We start from the raw sequence: 16,262 nt of genomic DNA, 5'->3' as shown, positions 1-16,262 counted from the left end.
AGCTGTAATCCTCCTGCTTTGCTCCTTTGCGACCATCTACTGATGCTGGGAGCCGGAATATGATGTCTGTGAGTGCATGTGTCTCTGAGAGTGTGTTCGTGTCAGTGTGTATCTGTCAGTAAACATGTGTGTTAATTAAATAGTTTGTGAGACCATGACTGTCAGTGAGTGTGTATCAGTGAGGGCATGTGGTCTGTTAGTCTGTCTATCCACACTGTGATCCCCACACCATGCCCCCACACTGTCACCTTCCTACATACTGCCCCCCTATACTGTCACCTTCCTACACACTGTTCCTTCCCTTCCAGCCCACAGGTAAGAGGCAGGGAGGGAGGGTTAATCCCAAAGCACTTATCCAACACTACATGCACTACACAGACACTACCACATGCACATACATTGCATCCACTAGACACACTGCATCCACCACACAAACACTAGTTACACAACACAATCACAGGAACTGCATCCACTACACACACACACAATGTATTCAATACACACACTGCATTCAATACAAATTACATCCACGACATGGAAGAAGGGGGTGAGAAAAGACATGAAAGGGAGGGGAACAGAGACATGGATAGTAGGGGGGCAAAAAAGACGTGGATGGGGTAGATGCGAGCTGAACGGACAGTGCGGCTACATCTAAGGTGGGACACATTACCTACTTGGCTGAGACTGCAGTTTGCAGAGGGATTAAGGAAGCATGTGCATACATCCATGTTTTGTAACTGCCCCCCTACTTCTGTGCCTGGCCCACCATGTGCCCCCCTAAAAATGAATCCTAGAGACACCACTGCACTACATCTGTAGTGCCAAAGATTGCTTACATCTGTTCTAGTTGATACCCCCCCAAAAAAAACCACTGTAAAATGTAGCTTTTATTACAAGAAGAATAAAATCAACTCAGTCACTGCTCCTCTGAGCTCCAACAACTTCATGTTCGGGGCTTCAGTGACCTCATCTATCCATCTCCATCTCGGTTGTCCCCGTCTTCATGTGTCTTCAATCTTTCCCAGCATTAGAGTCTTCTCTAGAAAATCCTGCCTACTCATTATATGGCCAATATATTTGATCTTCAGCCTCACGATCAAAGCTTCCAGTGAACAGTTTGTCTTGATTTCCTGTAGTACGGATATATTGGATTTTCTGGCAATCCAAGGGATTCTAAGCAGTTTTCACCAACACCACAGTTCAAAGGCACTTTTTTAAAGTAGCGGGATTAACAGACTGACGTATAATGTGTGATAGGTAATGGAAGGCTGTCCATAAGTATAGGGTAGCCCTAGAGAGATCTTTTAGTTAGTAGTCAATAGTACTAGTGCAAACTGATAACAAACAGGCTGTTAGAAAACCGAAGTGGCTGTAATAGAATGTTCTTGCGTGGTGATGGTATGTAGATTTGGGCACAATTATTTGTAGGTGGTTATTAGAATTGATAATGTATAATAAACACAGGTTACTGGCTATGGGGGGATAATGTATAATAAACACAGGTTACTGGCTATGGGGAGGATAATGTATAATAAACACAGGTTACTGGCTATATGAGGATAATGTATAATAAACACAGGTTACTGGCTATGGGGGATAATGTATAATAAACACAGGTCACTGGCTATGGGGGATAATGTATAATAAACACAGGTTACTGGCTATGGAGGATAATGTATAATAAACACAAAAAAAATGAATGCAGCAGAATTAATCAAAATTGTATGCTGTCTAGGAGGTGGGAGGGTCTGCTGCTGATTGGCTGGAATGTGTCTGCTGACTGTGAGGTACAGGGTCAAAGTTTACTCAATGATGACGAATAGGGGGCAGACCGAACATCGCAAATGTTCGCCGTCCGTGGCAAACGCAAACAAGCGATGTTTGCCTGGAACTATTCGCCTGCGAACCGTTCGGGACATCACTATTGAAAATGTAAATAATATTTGGGTGAATTGATTTAAAATGCAGATTGATCATATTGCTTCAGACCTGAGGAAGAGAGGAAAAAGCTTACCTTTGAAATATTATGTTAGGCCAATAAAAAAAGGTATCATTGCATACGGCAATACTCTGGTATTTCAATCTACACTATATATATATATATATATATATATATAAAAAAAGATCCAACCTCTGGCACTCGACCTCCAATAGTAATAATCCACAGACTTATACCCGGGTGCATCCCAGCAGACATATAAACCAAAAATTGAAGACAGGAGCACTCTCTGGGAATTTCAAATTTATATTATCAAAAAATCACCACCTCTACATCAACGTTTCGACCCTTCAGGGCCTTTATCAAGATAATAACAGTGTCAAAAAATGCCTATATATACAGTGAAACTAAATGTATAACTTACCCCATCTGTGTGAAAAGTTTTCTATCCACTTCCGTGTTCCGTGACTGTGCGCATGCGTATGGACGTGTATCCGTGCGTGATGACGTGATCAAAGTGCGACCCGGTGCGCCTGCGTGTAAACGTGCAATAGTACGTGCTGACGTGATAATAACGCGCACCGGACACCTACTGTGTCTAAATAACCGTTCCCATGGATACACCCCCGTGACATGCATGTTACAAGGAGGAGAGAAATACTTAGTCCAAAATAGACCAGCCGAGAATTAAGTACATATATAAGCCGAGGAAATCATCCAATCCAATTAGTTACCCATGCTAAAACCCTGACTGTACAACTGCCCTAGGTCCTGAAATCAAACCTAGATAAAGTAGGAAATGTGCCAACAAACTATATTCAAGAATCTATAACTAAGACAGAAAAATGTGTGTATATATAAAAAAAAACTAAATCTTCTATATGAGCCTGTGTCCAGTGTAAATCAGTGTAAAGTGTATGTACAAAGACTAATGTGTATGTAAAAATAGTAGTGTAAACCCTATGAAATCGGTGACAATCCAATCCAGTGCCCCACACACCCCAGTGACAATCTAATGTACCAATCTAAAACCCCCTCCTAACCCAACCCTAGTGATAAAGTGAGTGACGGTGTCCAGATCTAATAAATAAATTAACAAAGGCTAGATGTAACAATCCTAAAGCATATCATACATATACATTAAAAAATCACCATACAAAATCCAACATATACAGCCTCAGTCTATCCTGCCATCCTGCCGACTGATGTTAAGTCACTAACAAAATTAATATATTAAATCGCTCTCTACCCTACGTCAGGATAGTGCAGCATAAAAAATGCAGTCAACTGCATATGTTGACGAATGTCTGCCGTCAAACCACTAATGTGTTAACGAGTATCCAAAAATGAACTGAACGATATGTACTCATTGAGTCCTTTGGGCTGAACGGTGTCCAATTGTCTGATCCAAAATGTCTCTCTCTGTAATAACAATCTGGAACGATCTCCACCTCTGGGTAAAACCGGTATTCTGTCTATGGCAATGAATTTGAGTGTAGGCAACCTATGATTGTATTGCAGGAAGTGTTTCGCCACCGGTTTTTCCATCTTTCCATCTCGAAATGCTGTTGTAATGGCCGATCTATGACCTCTGATCCTATCCCTTAGAGTCAAATCCGTTTTACCAACGTAAAATAAACCACAAGGACACGAAATTAAATATACAACATGATCTGTCAAACATGTTATATAATGCGATATTTTATAACGCTTGCCAGAGTGTGGATGAACAAAGGATGAACCAGTGAGCATGTGTCCACATGTGACACAGCCTGGACAACGAAAACATCCCTTTCTCTCTGATATAATAGGAACCAATTTGTCTCGTGGTAGATCCGTTCTCATCAGCAAATCTTTGAGGTTCCTATTTCTGACGTGTGATACTCTGGGGGTATTAGAGAAAATCGTGCTTAAGGTTGTATCCGTTGATAGAATATCCCAATGTTTTCTAATGCTCCTAGTGATATTGTCACTGGCCGAGTGGAATCTCATAGGTATGGTAATCTGGGTCCTAACCGTGCGAGACGTGCCTTTTCCAAAAAATTCGGCGATGGGATCGGCCATAGCACCATCGTACGCCAATTGCTTCATGCACATATATGAAAGAAGTAACATTCTGCAAAAATTTGGCTCACAAATCATGGCTTACTACAGGTTTGTGGATGACATCTTCATGATATGGTCTGGCTCAGAGGGTGAACTTATATCTATGATCAACGCATTGAATCATGATGAATCTCCGATTAATCTGACCCTAAATTTTGACACAGACAAAATCCAATTTCTGGATGTGGAGGTATATACGGTCAACAATCAGATTGGCTATCGCCTATATAAAAAAACGGCTGACCTTGCTTTATTTCACTAGCTATCATCCTCCGGCATTAAAAAAGTCCTTACCAATTTCTCAATTTCTCAGGGTGATGAGAAACAACTCGGACGACTCTACACGAGATCTACAAATAGAGAACAGGCCAGTGACAATATCACTAGGAGCATTAGAAAACATTGGGATATTCTATCAACGGATACAACCTTAAGCACGATTTTCTCTAATACCCCCAGAGTATCACACGTCAGAAATAGGAACCTCAAAGATTTGCTGATGAGAACGGATCTACCACGAGACAAATTGGTTCCTATTATATCAGAGAGAAAGGGATGTTTTCGTTGTCCAGGCTGTGTCACATGTGGACACATGCTCACTGGTTCATCCTTTGTTCATCCACACTCTGGCAAGCGTTATAAAATATCGCATTATATAACATGTTTGACAGATCATGTTGTATATTTAATTTCGTGTCCTTGTGGTTTATTTTACGTTGGTAAAACGGATTTGACTCTAAGGGATAGGATCAGAGGTCATAGATCGGCCATTACAACAGCATTTCGAGATGGAAAGACGGAAAAACCGGTGGCGAAACACTTCCTGCAATACAATCATAGGTTGCCTACACTCAAATTCATTGCCATAGACAGAATACCGGTTTTACCCAGAGGTGGAGATCGTTCCAGATTGTTATTACAGAGAGAGACATTTTGGATCAGACAATTGGACACCGTTCAGCCCAAAGGACTCAATGAGTACATATCGTTCAGTTCATTTTTGGATACTCGTTAACACATTAGTGGTTTGACGGCAGACATTCGTCAACATATGCAGTTGACTGCATTTTTTATGCTGCACTATCCTGACGTAGGGTAGAGAGCGATTTAATATATTAATTTTGTTAGTGACTTAACATCAGTCGGCAGGATGGCAGGATAGACTGAGGCTGTATATGTTGGATTTTGTATGGTGATTTTTTAATGTATATGTATGATATGCTTTAGGATTGTTACATCTAGCCTTTGTTAATTTATTTATTAGATCTGGACACCGTCACTCACTTTATCACTAGGGTTGGGTTAGGAGGGGGTTTTAGATTGGTACATTAGATTGTCACTGGGGTGTGTGGGGCACTGGATTGGATTGTCACCGATTTCATAGGGTTTACACTACTATTTTTACATACACATTAGTCTTTGTACATACACTTTACACTGATTTACACTGGACACAGGCTCATATAGAAGATTTAGTTTTTTTTTTATATATACACACATTTTTCTGTCTTAGTTATAGATTCTTGAATATAGTTCGTTGGCACATTTCCTACTTTATCTAGGTTTGATTTCAGGACCTAGGGCAGTTGTACAGTCAGGGTTTTAGCATGGGTAACTAATTGGATTGGATGATTTCCTCGGCTTATATATGTACTTAATTCTCGGCTGGTCTATTTTGGACTAAGTATTTCTCTCCTCCTTGTAACATGCATGTCACGGGGGTGTATCCATGGGAACGGTTATTTAGACACAGTAGGTGTCCGGTGCGCGTTATTATCACGTCAGCACGCACTATTGCACGTTTACACGCAGGCGCACCGGGTCGCACTTTGATCACGTCATCACGCACGGATACACGTCCATACGCATGCGCACAGTCACGGAACACGGAAGTGGATAGAAAACTTTTCACACAGATGGGGTAAGTTATACATTTAGTTTCACTGTATATATAGGCATTTTTTTACACTGTTATTATCTTGATAAAGGCCCTGAAGGGTCGAAACGTTGATGTAGAGGTGGTGATTTTTTGATAATATAAATTTGAAATTCCCAGAGAGTGCTCCTGTCTTCAATTTTTGGTTTATATATATATATATATATATATATATATATATATATATACACATACATACATACATACATACATACATACATACATACACACACACACACACACACACACACACACACACACAAAATCCAAAAATGCTTGCACTCCTGGTAAAGATACTAATATTGCTTGCACTCCTGGTAAAGATACTAATATTTCCCGGTGCTGATCCAGCACAATGATGTAGATATTCCAATAAATGGATAGCACTCCAAAATTCTACTTTTAATTCATGTTAAAAAAAAAATCAACGTTTCGGCTCTCCTCTGGAGCCTTCTTCAGGATGACAGACATCGATGTCTGTCATCCTGAAGAAGGCTCCAGAGGCGAGCCGAAACGTTGATGTATTTTTTTTTTTAACATGAATTAAAAGTTAAATTTTATTTTCATCTGAAAGACCCCGGAGTGCTATCCATTTATTGCAATATATATATATATATATATATATATATGCACACACACACACACATACATATACACACACACACACACACACCGCAACAGACTAAGAATGTCTTTGAATACCTAATTAGGTGTGTGTGTGCACGCGTGTGCAGGGCCGGCGCTTCCTATAGGCCAATTAGAAGGCCGCCTAGGGCGCTGGTGAAAGGGGGGTGCCGGCCCTGCTGCTTTATGATCATCTGTGTCACCCCTCTGTCAAGTTTCCCCCGCGTCCGACCCTCTATTATTTCTAGCGTTGTGCTGGCCATGTTCCCGGGCGCTAGGGAGCACTTGCATTGCTGCTCACTAGCGCCCGGTAAAACACTGGTCAGGAGGCAGCCAGACCCCCCCTCCCAATCATCCATTGCGGCAAGCGGCAGTAGCGCGAGGGCGCTTCAATTGCTCGCTCCCGCCCCTTCCGCCGTATGTGTAGACAGTGAGCAGGAGCATGTCAAGAAATGTGAAGAAAAAAGAAGTACTGGAGCCACCAGGCGTCGGCAAGCTGGACATAGAAACAGCAATGGATGCAAGAAGTGTGTCAGAGAATGTGTTAGTGTGATTCAGTCAATATGTTTGTGTATGTTTTTCTCTATGGGTCAGTGTGTGTCTGTATGGGTCAGTGTGTGTCTGTATGGGTCAGTGTGTGTCTGAATGGGGCATTGTGTGTCTGAATGGGGCATTGTGTGTCTGTATGGGATATTGTGTGTCTGAATGAGTCAGTGTGTGTCTGAATGAGTCAGTGTGTGTCTGAATGGGACATTGTGTGTCTGCATGGGACATTGTGTGTCTGTATGAGTCAGTATGTGTCTGTATGGTGCATTGCGTGTCTGTATGGGGCATTGCGTGTCTGTATGGATCAGTGTGTTTCTGCATGGATCAGTGTGTTTCTGCATGGGTCATTGGGTGTCTGCATAGGTCACTGTGTGTCTGCATGGGTCATTGTGTGTCTGCATGGGTCAGTGTGTGTCTATATGTGTGTCTCTGCATGGATCAATGTGTGTGCATCGGTCAGTGCGTGTGTGTTAGTCGGCATGTGTGGGTGGAGCGAATGGGGCGGCAAAAATATTTTTTGCCTAGGGCGGCAAAAAAGCTTGCACCGGCCGTGTGTGTGTGTCTGTGGGTACACAGACACACACACACACACACGAAAAACCCAATTAGGTATTTAAAGACATTCTTAGTCTGTTGCGGTTGTTGAAAAACAAATACACATTTCATGAATTAGATTACAATCAACAGATTATTTTTTTCTTGTTACTTTATTTCATTTAACATTTAATGCATAATTTTCTGCATATAAGAATATCTTTTTTTTTCTCCAGGGGCTTCTATTAACGCTGCATCTTCTCAGTGAATTGTATAAGTGTATCATCAAAACGATCAGAACTCCCTCTGTGGAGCACGTCAGGTAAGATTGAGCTGAAGTTGTTTTCAACTCAAGAATTTACACTAATGACTGAAAATCCTCGATCTAAGGAGATCATATAGTGTAACTCTGTAAACATTGCATTTAGCCTCATAATTGTAGCAATAACAACTTAAAATAACAGAAATCTACAAAATGTACTGCCATTACTAAACTGGTATTTTCCGATAAATGATAAACATACATCTTTAACCCTTTAATATTCTTAATACATTCCTTGCTGTCTTAGAAATAGTAAGCTTTAACCTATTCATGACCAATGGTTTTTTTAAGGTTCCATGAATTTGTGCATATTTTTCGTATTTCATTTCACTATAATTTAACACTTTCTCTTAAAGTACTATATATCAGTTTATAACCCCTTAGGGATGTAAGGATGTTCCATGCTGTCCCCAATAGAGTAGGCCTTAAAGCGGCAATGTCATGCCTAACATACCTTTCCCTAATCGCTTCCTCTTCTCTTCCTCTCTCAGGATCTGTTCCACTAGGGACTACTTTGTCTTATGTATATTGCCTATGTCTGACCAGCTATGACCAGCGGAGGAGCAAAGTGTGCTCCATTTCCTGTGGTCAGAGCAATTTCCCACAATTCTCACCTTTCCTCCGTGATCTTGCAATGCCTCCTTTCACTATTCCTGAACGTCCTGTCATTTAGGCAGAACGCCGGCGAAACTACCGAATTTCATCCAGACAGAATGAGAACAGTTTGTTCATTCATGTTAGGGCGACAATCGGTACTTTTAGGTCGGTTCTAAAATAAATGAAATTTCCAATCCAATCCCCGTGCTGCGGCTGCATCTTGCAGCTACTTAGTAGATAGCTCCCTAATTCCCACGGTTTAGATTGGTCTTTCAGCCAACTTTACTAATACTAAGTAAAGATTACTTAATATTCGTAATTAATCTTCCCCTACTCGCAAGTAGGGGCATGGCTGCTCACTGTTGTAAAAAATTAAAAAAGGGAGTGTGGCGGAACCAACCTCGCCACTGAGAACTGGAGAAGCCTGGCTGCTAGCCTCCTGCCCAGTGATTATGGTCCCTGGGAGATATTGCCCTTTAAGGGACTGAATTGGGGCTTATGGACTGCTACCATAATGTACTGACCCTTTAAGAACTACTTTTGGGCAGGTGGATTGTATTATACTGTCCCTAGCTCTTTAAATACTTTGGGGACAGATTGGTACTTTTGTATATGGCACTTTGGACACATTCGAAGCTGTCGAAGCTGTCGAAGCTGTCGAAGCTGTCGAAGTTACCGAAGTTACCGAAGTTGTCGAAGTCGTCGAAGTGACCGGTATCGGACAGAGGACCACGTGGCGGCGGCCATTTTAACTTCGAACATTGCCGACCCTTAACATCAACTCCACTTCGACTAAAGTCGAAGTACAGGCACACTTCGAATGGGACTTAGCCATTTTTATGCCAGGAATTGACTGACCGCACAGCCCAAATCGATGGAACTGTTTTGGGCAAGAAAATGTGCTTGCGGTCGGTCATAAAAGGACTTCCATGTAACTTTTGATCCACTGGAGGGATTTGCCTGAATTTTGGAAGGGTTTATGTTTAAAGTATGCTGAGTCTGAATATGTGATTTGTATGTGAATGTGATGTATGGTTTTGAAGTTACAGATATTGTGTAAAAGTTATGTTTTAAACTGTATAATAAGTGGATTATCTCTCAGGCTAAGGGGAGGGGATGTGTGGGTTGTACCATATCTCGGATTGGTTATTTTATGCCTCCCCCTGGGTGTGGCCTGTATGTGTGAGATGGAAATAAAAGCCAGGCTGGATGAGCCAGTCGAGAGTTCCTGTTTTACCCTCAAAGTGATGTGTCGTCTCATTATTGGGGGGAAGGATTTATTGCATGCTGTTCCAGTTGACTGCTAGGAGTACAAGCCTATTCGTATGGTTCCTATTCAATGGTCTACAGCATTCATATGCTTGGGAGAATTTAAAAGGTTTCTCGGATTCAGTGATTGTGGTGTCTGCCAGAGTGCTTGGAGTCCTCAGGAAGCACTAGGAGCATCCATTAACGGAGGTACCAAGTCGGGGTGCCAGGCGATCCGTTACAGGGAGTGTCCCCCTCGAGCCCCCACCCTTGCCAAGTGAGTGGGGAAGTATTCAACTAAAGGGGGCCATAGGGTTACGCTTTGCCTCCACCCATGAGGCCAAAAAATTCAAAATAAAAATCCATAATACCCATCGAACTTATAAAATAAAATTAAAAAACCTGAGCGCAAAAAAAAAAAACGCCGAAAAAAAATACCACCACTAAAAAAAAAAAAATACCACCACCACCAAAAAAAAAAAAAAATCCATCCTCACTCAGCGAAGGCACTGCGCAGAGGTAGGGGAAGGCTTATAAAGCCTTCCTACGCCCTGCATTTTAAGCCAACCAATAAGAGTGCTTTGATAGATAAATAGTGAGCCTTACTGGTAATCATTTAGCCCCCAACCGTCGCCCATGGCCCCCACCCATCGCCCGTGGGTGGGGGTGGCCCCCCCAGTGGGGCCCCCCTATTGTCCCTGGTGGGCCCTCCTATTGTCTCTTATAACCCCCACCCACTGGGTTGTGGGGACAATAGTTCCCCCCTTTTTGTAATTTAGGATCCCAACCAGCCACTCAAGGGTTGGGGCCAGGGAGGAGGACAATAGGTCTTCCCCCATTGTCATTTAGGGCACCCACCTGCCGCTCATGGGTGGGGCCCGGGAGGAGGACAATTGGTCTTCCTCCCCTTATTGTAATTTAGCGCCCCCACTCGCTGCCCATGTGTGGGGACCAGGGGGATGAAAATACGTCTCCCCCATATTGTCAATTAGGGCCCCCACCCACCGCTCATGGGTGGGGGCCGGGGGGGAGGACAATATGTCTCCCCCCTTATTGTAATTTAGGGCCCCACCCACCGCTCATATAGATGGGCCAGTTATTAGGAGTGTTGCTTACTGTTTAGCATACATACCCCTACTCTCTTATGCAAATATGGGGGTCATATTGACCCCATAGTGTGAGGGAGGACATGGGGGGCTTAGGAAGCGGCGGGGAACACAGCTCCCCGCCGCTTCTATCTTCACATATTACAAGGAGGGAGCTGCGTGTCGGTGAACCAACAAACAAACACTAATATTCAGTGTTTGTTTGTTCATCTGACATTTCTATTCATTCGTCTTTCTGACGAATGAATGAATAGACAAAATTTCCATCCGAATTTCGGACACTAGCAAATGCCCCAGTGTTTAACTGGGCATGAGCGGGAGTTTTACAGCGCTATCTAGTGTGGGAAGATGACGTGTCCCACAGGGCCTTCATCTACCCACACAAAGGTAAAAAAGGTAATATGGGGGCCTAGGGGCATATAGGGGTGACTAGGGGGTAAATTAAAATGTTTAAATCCAAGTGGGTGAGCAATTGTGCAGAGCCGCAGTAATTCTGAGCTTGCCTATTTCATGAAGATGCATGCCTGGCCCTTGTCCACAGTGCCAACAACTCAGTCCAAATGAAGGGAAGTTCCTGGACAAATTTGTAGGGTTGCAATACAAAAAAGTAATCCATTTATAAGCAGCTTCTTGGAATTTAGCAGCAACCAAAGATGATTTTTTTTTTGCAACTCTTGCTCTGTAAGGACATAGTTCAATATTGAATTCCACTTACCCATAAATGTGAAAGGCTGACATCCTACCTCCCACAACAGCAATTTATAAGGAGTCGAAACACTATGAGAAATTTTCATCACAGGTTGATAGAAATACAAAACTAGTAAGTTACCTAGTCAGGTGCTGGCCAGATAGAACTAGAAACCTCAAATAATACAATACTCTGGTCCAACAGCAATTACATTCACAGTAATGTTCTGTATGAAAGTTAGTGTGTACAACTATGTAATCACAGTGCACCATAAAATGAGCTGGAGGGGAGGTCTTGCACGGTATGGGATGCTATCATTGGTCAAAAGAGTTGCAATGCAGTCCTAGATGCTCCTATGATCCCTTCAGACCAATGGTGCTCCACTATATGGGATAAACAAGAATCCTTGATATACAGATAAAGAAAGGCAATGTTGCTCAATTCAAAAAGGTGCCAGCATGATGACAACAGATGCCATAAATGCACAGAATTAACATTAGCCAGCCTGGCATTCTCTCTCCAGGCTGACTAATGACAGAAAAAGGTGGAGTTACACCTTTGGCAGCAGAGTGCTTACAGTGCCTTGCAAAAGTATTCACCCCCTTGCCATTTTTCGTGTTTTGTTGCCTCACAACCTGGAATTAACATGGATTGTTTGAGGATTTGCATAATTTCATTTACAGAACATGACCACAACTTTGAAGATGTTTTTTTTTTTATTATTATTATTATTATTATTGTGAAGCAAACAACAAATAGGACAAAATAACAGAAAAGGTCAATGTGCAGAAATATAAAGTCAATACTTTGTAGAGCCAACTTTTGCGGCAATCACAGCTCCAAGTCGCTTTGGATAAGTCTCTATAAGCTTGCCACATCTTACCACTGGGATTTTTGCCCATTCCTCCTTGCAAAACTGCTCCAGCTCCTTCAAGTTGGATGGTTTGTGCTTGTGAACAGCAATCTTTAAGTCTGACTACAGATTTTCTGTTGGATTGAGGCCTGGCCTTTGACTAGGCCATTCCAACACATTTACATGTTTCCCCTTAACCCCTTAAGGACACGACATGTGTGACATGTCATGATTCCCTTTTATTCCAGAAGTTTGGTCCTTAAGGGGTTAAACCACTAAAGTGTTGCTTTAGCAGTGTGTTTGGGGTCATTATCCTCCTGGAAGGTGAACCGCCGTCCTAGCCTCAAACACGCACAGATTGGTACAGGTTTTGCTCAAGAATATCCCTGTATTTAGCACCATCCATCTTTCCCTCAATTCTGACCAGTTTCCCAGTCCCGGCTGCTGAAAAACACCTTCTCAGCATGATGCTGCCACCACAATGTTTCAGTGTGGAGATGGTGTTCTTTGGGTGATGTGATGGGTTTGTGCCAAACATAGCGTTTTCTTTGATGGCCGAAAAGTTACATTTTAGTCTCATCAGACCAGAGCACATTCCTCCATACATTTTGGGAGTCTCCCACATGCCTTTTCGCAAACTCAAAAAACTTACCATTTCGTTTTTTGTTGAAAGTAATGACTTTCTTCTGGCCACTCTGCCATAAAGCCCAACTCTATGTAGTGTTCAGCTTATTGCCGTCCTATGTATAGATACTCCAGGCTCTGCTGTGGAACTCTGCAGCTCTTCCAGGGTTACCTTAGGTCTCACTCTCTGTGCTGCCTCTCTGATTAATGGCCTCCTTGCCCGGTCCGTGAGTTTTGGTGGGCGGCTGTCTCTTGGCAGGTTTGCTGTTGTGCCATGTTCTTTCCATTTGGTTATGATAGATTTGTGCTCCTGGGGATCATCAAAGATTTGGATATTTCTTTATAACCTAACCCTGACTTTTACTTCTCACCAACATTGTCCCCTATTTGTTTGGAGAGTTCCTTGGTCTTCATGGCAGTGTTTGGTTTGTGGTGCCTTTTGCTTACGTGTTGCAGCCACTGGGGCCTTTCAAAAACGGTGTGTATATGTAATGACAGATCATTTGACACTTAGATTGCACACAGGTGGACATCATTTTACTAATTATGTGACTTTTGAAGGTAATTGGTTGCACCAGAGCTTTTTATGGGCTTCATAACAAAGGGGGTGAATACATACGCACATGCCAATTATCTGTTTTCTATTTCTAAAAAATAGTTTTATGTATATATTTTTCTCATTTTACTTCACCTACTTAGACTATTGTGTTCTGATCCATCCCATAAAATTCAGATTAATAAAACATTGATTGAAGGCTGTAATGTAACAAAATAGGTAAAAAGTCAAGGGTGGTGAATGCTTTTTCAAGGCACTGTAAATTCGGTATGTGCAGCATTTCAAACTGAAATGGTGCACATAAAGATGTCAAGTACCATAACCATTTCAAATCAGTGAAGTGGTCATGGTGTTTAGAGCAATTTTTAATGCAATGGTATCAGCAACCTATATGTGTTAAAATTATAATTAAGTAAATTGCTGATTCGATTGTGAGCAGGGATATGCACAGGCGAAAAATTCATTTTGTTCCATTTGAATTACTTTTCTCATTTTGGTTCAGACACATTTGGAAATGATCAATTTAGAATGGAAAAAAAATGTGGAAATACATTTGTTTGCTTTGAAAATTCAGACACCACAATTCACATTATTTCAAAGAATACTGAATTAGGGTACAGTTTAGCAGGCATCTCTTAATTTGGAATCCTTAAATATGGTATTCTCACATAATGGTACATATCTACTAAACACAGCTGAAAGACCCTATGAATAAAGGGTCTTTTTTATGATTTAGATCTATCAGCTATTTAGTAGATAATTTAGTAGATTTAGTAGATATTCCATATCCTTTGTGGGATTGCCATATACATGGAAACCAAATGACGGATCTATCTGCTAAAGAGTGTCCATATTTAGTATCCTTAACCCCTTCAGGACCGCTGACGGTTCAGGACCGTCAGCGGTAAAACATGCGTTTGGACCGCTGACGGTCCTGAACGGTCTGGGGCTACTTACCTGATCGCCGTCGGTCCCACGGCGGCGATCAGCTCTCCTCCCGGTCCAGGGGGACTGCCTGTCTGCCCGGGCAGTCCCCCCTCGGCAGATCAGGACCCCACGGCCATTTGATCACTCGATCACATGACCGCAATAGGGGTCCATGTGTCTGCCTGCAGGGTGACTGTCTGTGCTGACAGGCAGTCTCCCTGCAAGTGAAAAATCAAAAAAATAAAGTGAAAAAAAAAACAATCAGTGTAAAAATAATAATATGTGTATATATATATGATATATATACATGTATTATATCTATATATATCTATATATAATATATTTATATGTATCATATATATAATGTCATACTAAGTGTATTTTTATATTTATATATACGTATATTAATATAAAAATACACTTATATTTAAATTACACACGAATATATACAATATATATAATAACTATATATATGGTATATATATATTATTATAAAATAAAAATAATATGTTAATAAAAATAAATAACAAAAAATAAAAATATTTTTTTATTAATTAAAAAAAAAAAATATATATATATGCAATTTTATTCTAACAGTATTTTGATATTGATATATATATATATTTATATCAAAATACACTTAGAATGTAATGATATATATCTATGTATAAATAAATAAATAAAAATAATACGAAATATACATATGTCCACATACATAATTACATAAATAATTTCAGAAATATACACGTAGACGTCAAATATATAAATATGTATATATATTAAAATTCTACATGCGTATTTATGTAATATTTTTACCTAATTAAGTAATTTTAATGATTGCAATTTGAGGGACCTGCCTGCCAACCCAGGCCAAAAGTCCAGATAATTTAATTTGCTAGCACTGTGTTTAACCCTGTAACTTTCTATGACACCCTAAATCCTGTACATGGGGGTACTGTTTTACTCGGGAGACTTCGCTGAACACAAATATTAGTGTTTTAAAACAGTAAAACATATCACAGCGATGATATTGTCAGTGAAAGTGAAGTTTTTTGCATTTTTCACACACAAACAGCTCTTTTACTGAGGATATTATTGCTTTGATATATTTTACTGTTCTGATACACTAATATTTGTGTTCAGCGAAGTCTCCTGAGTATAACAGTACCCCACATGTAGAGGTTTTATAGTGTTTGTGAAAGTTACAGGGTCAAATATAAGGCTTGATTTTACTTTTTTTTTTTTATTGAAATTTGTCAGATTGGTTAGGTTGCCTTTGAGAGCGTATGGTAGCCAAGGAATGAGAATTAGCCCCATGATGGCATACCATTTGCAAAAGAAGACAACCCAAGGTATTGCAAATGGGGTATGTTCAGCCTTTTTTAGTAGCCACTTAGTCACAAACAGGGGAGGGCTGGCAGCGTTAAGCCTGTGGGGCAAATCCAGTCAAGTGGCCCATCGCACCAAGAGGAGAGTAAAAACACGTTTCCCATGTGATTGAAAGGGGGGGGGGCAGTCACCTAAACAGACACACTCACTGACAGGCACACACACTTGCTGATTTGACACACACTAACAAACACACACTCACTGACAGGCACACGCACACTCACTGACAGACACACTGTTACAGGCATACTGACTCACACAGCCATA

The 16,262-nt window shown here is 41.1% G+C and overlaps 1 protein-coding gene across 1 annotated transcript in view; it reads left to right on the top strand.

The window, feature by feature from the left end:
* LOC134607990 (C-C chemokine receptor type 8-like) overlaps window positions 1-16,262 on the top strand; it is a 150,517-nt gene that overhangs the window by 34,935 nt on the left and 99,320 nt on the right. Inside the window, exon 2 of the mRNA XM_063450609.1 lies at window positions 7,922-8,007. The gene's annotated coding sequence lies outside the window, so the exon portion shown is untranslated. The remainder of the gene's footprint in view (window positions 1-7,921; window positions 8,008-16,262) is intronic.

Source organism: Pelobates fuscus, chromosome 4 (genome assembly GCF_036172605.1).
Source record: "Pelobates fuscus isolate aPelFus1 chromosome 4, aPelFus1.pri, whole genome shotgun sequence".
Taxonomy (NCBI): Eukaryota; Metazoa; Chordata; class Amphibia; order Anura; family Pelobatidae; genus Pelobates; species Pelobates fuscus.
The sequence above is the reverse complement of the archived record's forward strand: the minus strand, read 5'-3'. Positions and strand labels throughout refer to the sequence as shown.